Below are 6,101 nucleotides of genomic sequence, written 5' to 3' on the forward strand. Positions count from 1 at the left end.
ATCACAGGAGAGACTTTAAAGTGCTGTCTGACAGAGAGACACTGCACCCCTCCTTGCTGTACCTCCTTTTTTGTTCCCCTCCCCCACATCCGCACATCTCTTCCTCATGCCTCCCTCCATCCCCCCTGGCATTCTCCTCCATCCCATCTCTCTGTTGCCCCCACTTAAGATATTATTCAAATGAGCTCAGGTTGTCCACACACTTATTTTACAGCGCCACTTGAAGCATCAAGAGCAACATGCGCATGGAAAATCCTTGTGTGATGTGTTCTGTGGCCTGGCGCTCCTCCCCACGGGCTCATGCACACAGAGAGACACACACACACACACACACACACACACACACATACACACTGCAAATACACACCTCATGCAGCACAGTAATGCATACAGAGGCCACCTACTACAACATACCACGCAACGTCTGAACATCAAATAGGTGTGTTTATAATGCAGCGGTAATCAGTTTTCACACACTCTCTCTTCCTCTCTCTCTCACAGACACACACACACACACACACACACACACACACCTCCCAGCAGAGCAGGCAGCTGGAGGTGTGGCGGCGAGGCGGGCGATGCTCGAGACAGCAGGCCTCGGGGGCCTCGGCGTCTGTCTGCCAGGACTTACATTTAACTGGCTCCCGAGGAGGCGGCGTCCGCTGCTTAAACGCCGCACCGATGGCGGAATATGCAAAAGGCAAATCACAGGCTCCCTTGGCCGCCGCGCACCGACCACAGTCACCGGGGTGCGCCAGGGCCCGATAGGGCATTCCGCGGGTGTGCCGCGCACTAATATGAAACACACAGGGGCCGCATCGAATTTGAAGGAGTCGGCTAAGTAAATATCTAGGGCAGGCCCGTTTTTATCACACCTCCATATTGGCTTTGGCACATTATTATGGAACGAATTCCACGTCTATGTAAAGAGGCAGAGGCAGTAGAGTTTTTGCGTACATTTAGCAAGCAAACATACTCACAGCAAAGCTCACACTGCCACTGAACACACACACACACACACACACACATGCACACAAGAGCATACAGTACAAGAAATGCATACATATAGACACACATGTACAAAACCCCTGCCACCAACGCATGTGTTCACCCACCCACTTACCTGACATGTTCGGAAACATGTCTGCTTAATGACCCTAAACGTTAACGTCCACCTTCTGTAATTACTTGTGAAGGAGAGTGTGTTATCAAGGCGGCAAACCTGCCAACACCGGTGCCACGCATGCCCTCCGACGAGCTGAGCGCATGCCAACCAGGGGTGGTTACCTCTGCCAAAAAAAAGGGTTGTTGAAGGAAATTCTGAGGTATAGTGTGCAATCACGCAAAAATTCTTTCCCCCTTATTTGACCAGCTGCCTGATTGTTTATTTGGGATGAGAGGGGGGAAGAGGTGCAAAGAGAGAGCAGACTATTTTCTGATTGCTCCCGTAATCATTTTCTCCCTCAAATGGGTTAATTGGTTTGGGTTTAAATCGTAGGCACACCTGTTACTCTGTTACCATTTAATCCGGACGGCGCCCGCCTCACACCGACGCGCTGAAATTAACTGCGGAGCAATTAAACACACCTGCTCTGCAACACAACACATTTTCATCCTTCACTTGACAAAATCAAAGGAAAGCAAGAGGCAAGCAATCTTCTCCATCTTCCCAACTCTCTCTCTCTCTCCGTCTGAATGTTTCTTCTCCCCAGCTCTTTGTCTGACTAACTTCCTGTCTTTTCAGCATTTTTTTCCTGACATAAACTCAGTGGAAAATAATAGTCTCCCACGAAAAGGTTATATAACAAATATTATACTTATAGAGTGTATATGATGTTATAGATTGTAGATTGAGCGAGAACTTTGAACATGTTGCCGCGAGTTCACTTTAGGCCAGGGCCTCATTTCATGAGCCTTAAAATATGCCAAACCCACTTGTACTATTTCCTGCATTAAAGCAAACAAATAAACCACATTAACATTAAGTGCCTGACATTTCAAAGGCAGTTTTGAAAAACTTAGAATTGTGATGCCAAACCTTTAGTGTCTGACCACAGTAGAGCAGTGTACAAAAATACACAACACAAATGCTTGTATTTAAAACGTCTCATGTCGTCGTTGGGGTAGTTTTGGTAAACTTCAGTGTGCTTGCGAGGGCTCTCGGCCGAGCTGCTTTTGACGGCGGGGCCTAAGTAGAATGGCATGTGAAATGAGGGGCCTTTGGCGAGGGCCCACTGTGCAGCGAGATGGCATACGGCAAGAGTCTTCAAAAAAATGTAATTAAACACAGATAAGATTAATACAATCAGGGGAGGCATGATTGAAGGCTTGCGTTGAAGGCGGAGGAGGAAGTAGAGTGGCAGCACAGGGGCCCCCAATCCAGGGCCCCCTATCGCTCGCTCGCTCTCTCTCTCTCTCTCTTGCTTTCTCTCTCTCGCTTTTTCTCTCTCTCTTTCTCTCTTCCCCAAGCCAGGGCCCGGCAGCAGGGCAGGGGGCCATGGGGGTGGGGGGGGGGGGGGCTGTGGTGCGCCGCTCGGCACTGGGATTAGCCGCGGCACCAGGTGGAGGGAGGCTGGTGGTTGGAGGGTTTAAATTAGCGGCGAGATGACAATCCCCATTAGGAGGGATTAGGGGCCCGCTGGCGGGGCCGCAGAGCACTGGCACCGGCAGGGGCATCCGTCACGCGCTACCCATGGCGACGTGGGCACAAGTCAGCCGACGGTGCCTGGCCACGTGGCGTCACCATGCCTGGGACCCACCAGGGGCAAGCTGCTTACAGACCACATGCTTTCTGCTGGCTATGAACGCCTTTTATCTATGTTTATCCAGATCATATGCTTGCTGAATATTTTTCATTGTTTCATTTTTTTCAGTGTCTTCAGTTTATCATAACCGAAATTTCTTCTACTCCATTATTTGGTTATATGATTTATTAATTTCATAATTTCTGAAACCACGGCCAACCTTTCTCGATAAGCATGAGTACTGATGAGGACCCCTCTTCAGTGGTATTAACGAGCTGTGTGATATTGGCACAGTTTGGTGACTGACGCCAGTGTGTCCTGGTTGAAATTTAACTCATTATTTCATTCTTTTCTTCTTTTTTATCTCAGAGCTCCTGCTGCAGCACCACGGCTCTGGAAGCGCGCGGCCTGTCATTACCCCCCCCCACCCCACCCCACCCCCGTATGAGCTCATTTTTAAAAAGACAGCACCTACGACTTCACAGACGAGCTTTCTCAGCGGAGATCCCCCCTCTCTCTGTCCCTCCCCTTCTCTCTCTCTCTTTCTCTCTCTCTCTTCCCTCTCTCTCTCTGCTTTCCCTGCACCTCAGCCTATCTCTGAGCCATGGGGACCGCGAGGACGTCAAAAAGCCGCCCAGGAATCACTGGCGTCCAGCCCTCCATCGCGGCCCCCCCTCGCATCCCCCTACCACCACCACGGCAGGTTTTGTTCTCTGAACTTTGAAGCAGAACAGGGATAAGAATCAACTCTCCCGTCCAACAAGACACAAAACAACAGAAGACGCGGAGGAAGAAAAAAAGAAAGCCTCCAATCCGATTAAAACAATCTCCTTGTCTTTTGATTAACATGCATTTGCATAAGAATGGCGCGGGGCGATGGAGCAGTGGTAGGTGAGTCTGCTGCTCTGTGTGGGGTTGTGGCCCCACGGCCTCTCTCACACAGACCCCATACTGGCACCTCCAAGCAGTAGTGAAGGCTGTGTGTGTCTGCGTGTGTGTGTGTGTGTGTGTGTGTCTGTGTGTGTGTGTGTGTATGTGTGTGTGTGTCTGTGTGTGTGTGTGTGTGTGTGTGTGTGTGTGTGTGTGTGTGTGTGTGTGTGTGTGTGTGAGAGAGAGAGAGAGAGAGTGCACAGAACATTTTTCAATGATTCTTAAAATGTGGTCAAATTGCTGTAATCTCTAGGTTTAGGAGCTGATAATTGCTGCATATAGCAGTGTGAACACTTGACCATACATTGGCTCTTGCTTGCATGTGAATGCCTGGCCGTGATGTTTTTTCCCCCCTTTAGAACATTCTCAGCCCTACTGTGCATTAGATCAATCAAATCAAATCAATCTTCATTAGATTTTAAGGACGTGTATGAACACATGGCCCACAGAAATATTCTAGCTTTTGACTGAGCTGAGAACAGCTGTGGGTAATACTGTGAAGGTTCATCTGGGTTCATATCAGGTTGTATGTTTGAACAAAGCTAGTCTGTTTATGTTTTCTGTGCATGCAGTCCATATATCTACCAGTTTGGATTTGTGAGCATTCATGTATATATTTGTTTAAGTCTCTCTCTCTCTCTCTCTCTCTCTCTCTCTTTCTGTCTGTCTCTCTTTCTCTTTCTATCTGTCTCTCTCTTTCTCTTTCTGTCTGTCTGTTTCTCTCTCTCTCTGTGTGTGTGTGTGTGTGTGTGTGTTTGACGAGGCATCATAAATTTGTCACCTCTTCTGAGGCAGCTCACAAAACAGGAACTTTAAAAGCACACCACCTGCTGCCGAGCGACCCCGGCTACGAATGGGATGTCTGAGGATAACGTCTCCATGGAAACACACCCCTAACAGGCCCCTCGGCCTCCAGAATAGCGTGGGCTGTTAGTCAGAGAGGTCCGGCTCCACTGACTCAGGCCAGAGGTGGAGGGAGGGTCAGTGCAGACGCTGTCCACACGTTAGGGTGCACTTGACTGTGTAACATACTTTATGAACCTGACAGAGTAAGGTTTCAAGTGTGTGACAATGAAATGGCACCATTTTTATAGGGGCAGTTGGTCTAACCCTACTTTATGTTGTAGGGTTAAGCCAACTGTATGTTGTGTGTGTGTGTGTGTGTGTGTGTGTGTGTGTGTGTGTGTGTGTGTGTGTGTGTGTACGTGCGTGCCTGCGTGTGTGCGTGCGTGCAGGGGTGCGTGTGTGTGTGTGTGTGTGTTTAATAAGAACTGTGAGACAGGCAACAGGGGATGGCTCTGTTTGGTATTTCTGCAAAGCTCCAGAGAGAAGGTCGCCTCGAGCAATCAACATACTCAAGACAAATGAGGGACTGATTCTCTCTCTCTTTCTGTCTTTCCTTTTGCTCTCTCTCTCTCTCTCTCTCTCTTTCTCTGATCTCCCATGCTTGGCTCTCGAGCGACCACAAAAAATCAAACAATTAGCAGGAGGAAAATAAAAAGGTCCTGCTTTGCCCTCTGGCACTGGTAAACAAGGCAACCGTGTTTGGAAATGTTGTTATAGTTATGCTCAAGTTCAGGACCCCCCCCCCCCCCCCGCCCTGCTCTCTTGCTCTCTCTGTGCTTCTGGCAGTCCTGACAACAGCAACAAACAAACAAAAACAAAGCAAGGTGTGCCATAAAAATGCAAGTAAATTACACCAGCTATGAAAGACCTTCTAACTAGCCATGGCTACCTTTTATATGTATAATAAGGCAGTTATTGTACTCAGATGGTACCCTTTCATTTAGAAATTATGTTATTCATGTTGTTTTGTCATTTTGTGCGTGTTTCTTACTTAGAGGGTTGTTTTGTTGTTGTGCCTTGCATAACACAGCCGTTTGAGCCATCCTGTCTACTGGCAATGCTGCGCATTAACAATGCATCACCTCCAGTCTTCCTGGTTTATTTTTCAACGTAGCGTGAACCCTCTGGGAACGAAGGTGCCATTTCACACTTGCCAGAGTATTGTAAATTAAGAACACGATTTGTCACACTAATAGCTGCATGTCTATCAACTTGCTGTTGACTTTAAACCTCCATAATCCATATGAAAGGATTTCGGGTCTGAGGAACTGACATGGTCATGTTTGGAAAATATTATCATTTTTTAAAATGGAATTCTTATTATGAATTATAATATAAACATAATAGAGAGGTTAATGAAGACATATCCCATTTGTGTGTGTTTGTATGTGTGTGTGTGTGTGTGTGTGTGTGTGTGTGTGTGTGTCTTTGGGCGGTGGGGGGTGGGTGCTCCCAGTAGTGTTTGGGATAGGGGAGTTCCATGGGCCGAGCTCTAATGTGTGTTTCACGTATACAAGTCTCCCTGCCTGCCTTTGGTTCAGAGAGTGCTCTCTCTAAGTGGAATTCTTAACTATGGGACCG

The 6,101-nt window shown here is 47.9% G+C and overlaps 1 long non-coding RNA gene across 1 annotated transcript in view; it reads left to right on the forward strand.

The window, feature by feature from the left end:
- The window catches only part of LOC121688217, a 14,670-nt gene extending 10,885 nt beyond the window's left edge, over positions 1-3,785 (forward strand). The window contains exon 3 of the long non-coding RNA XR_006024530.1: positions 3,114-3,785. This is a non-coding gene — a long non-coding RNA (uncharacterized LOC121688217). The remainder of the gene's footprint in view (positions 1-3,113) is intronic.
- Positions 3,786-6,101: the final 2,316 nt, after the last annotated feature.

Source organism: Alosa sapidissima, chromosome 17 (assembly GCF_018492685.1).
Source record: "Alosa sapidissima isolate fAloSap1 chromosome 17, fAloSap1.pri, whole genome shotgun sequence".
In the NCBI taxonomy this organism is placed as follows: Eukaryota; Metazoa; Chordata; class Actinopteri; order Clupeiformes; family Clupeidae; genus Alosa; species Alosa sapidissima.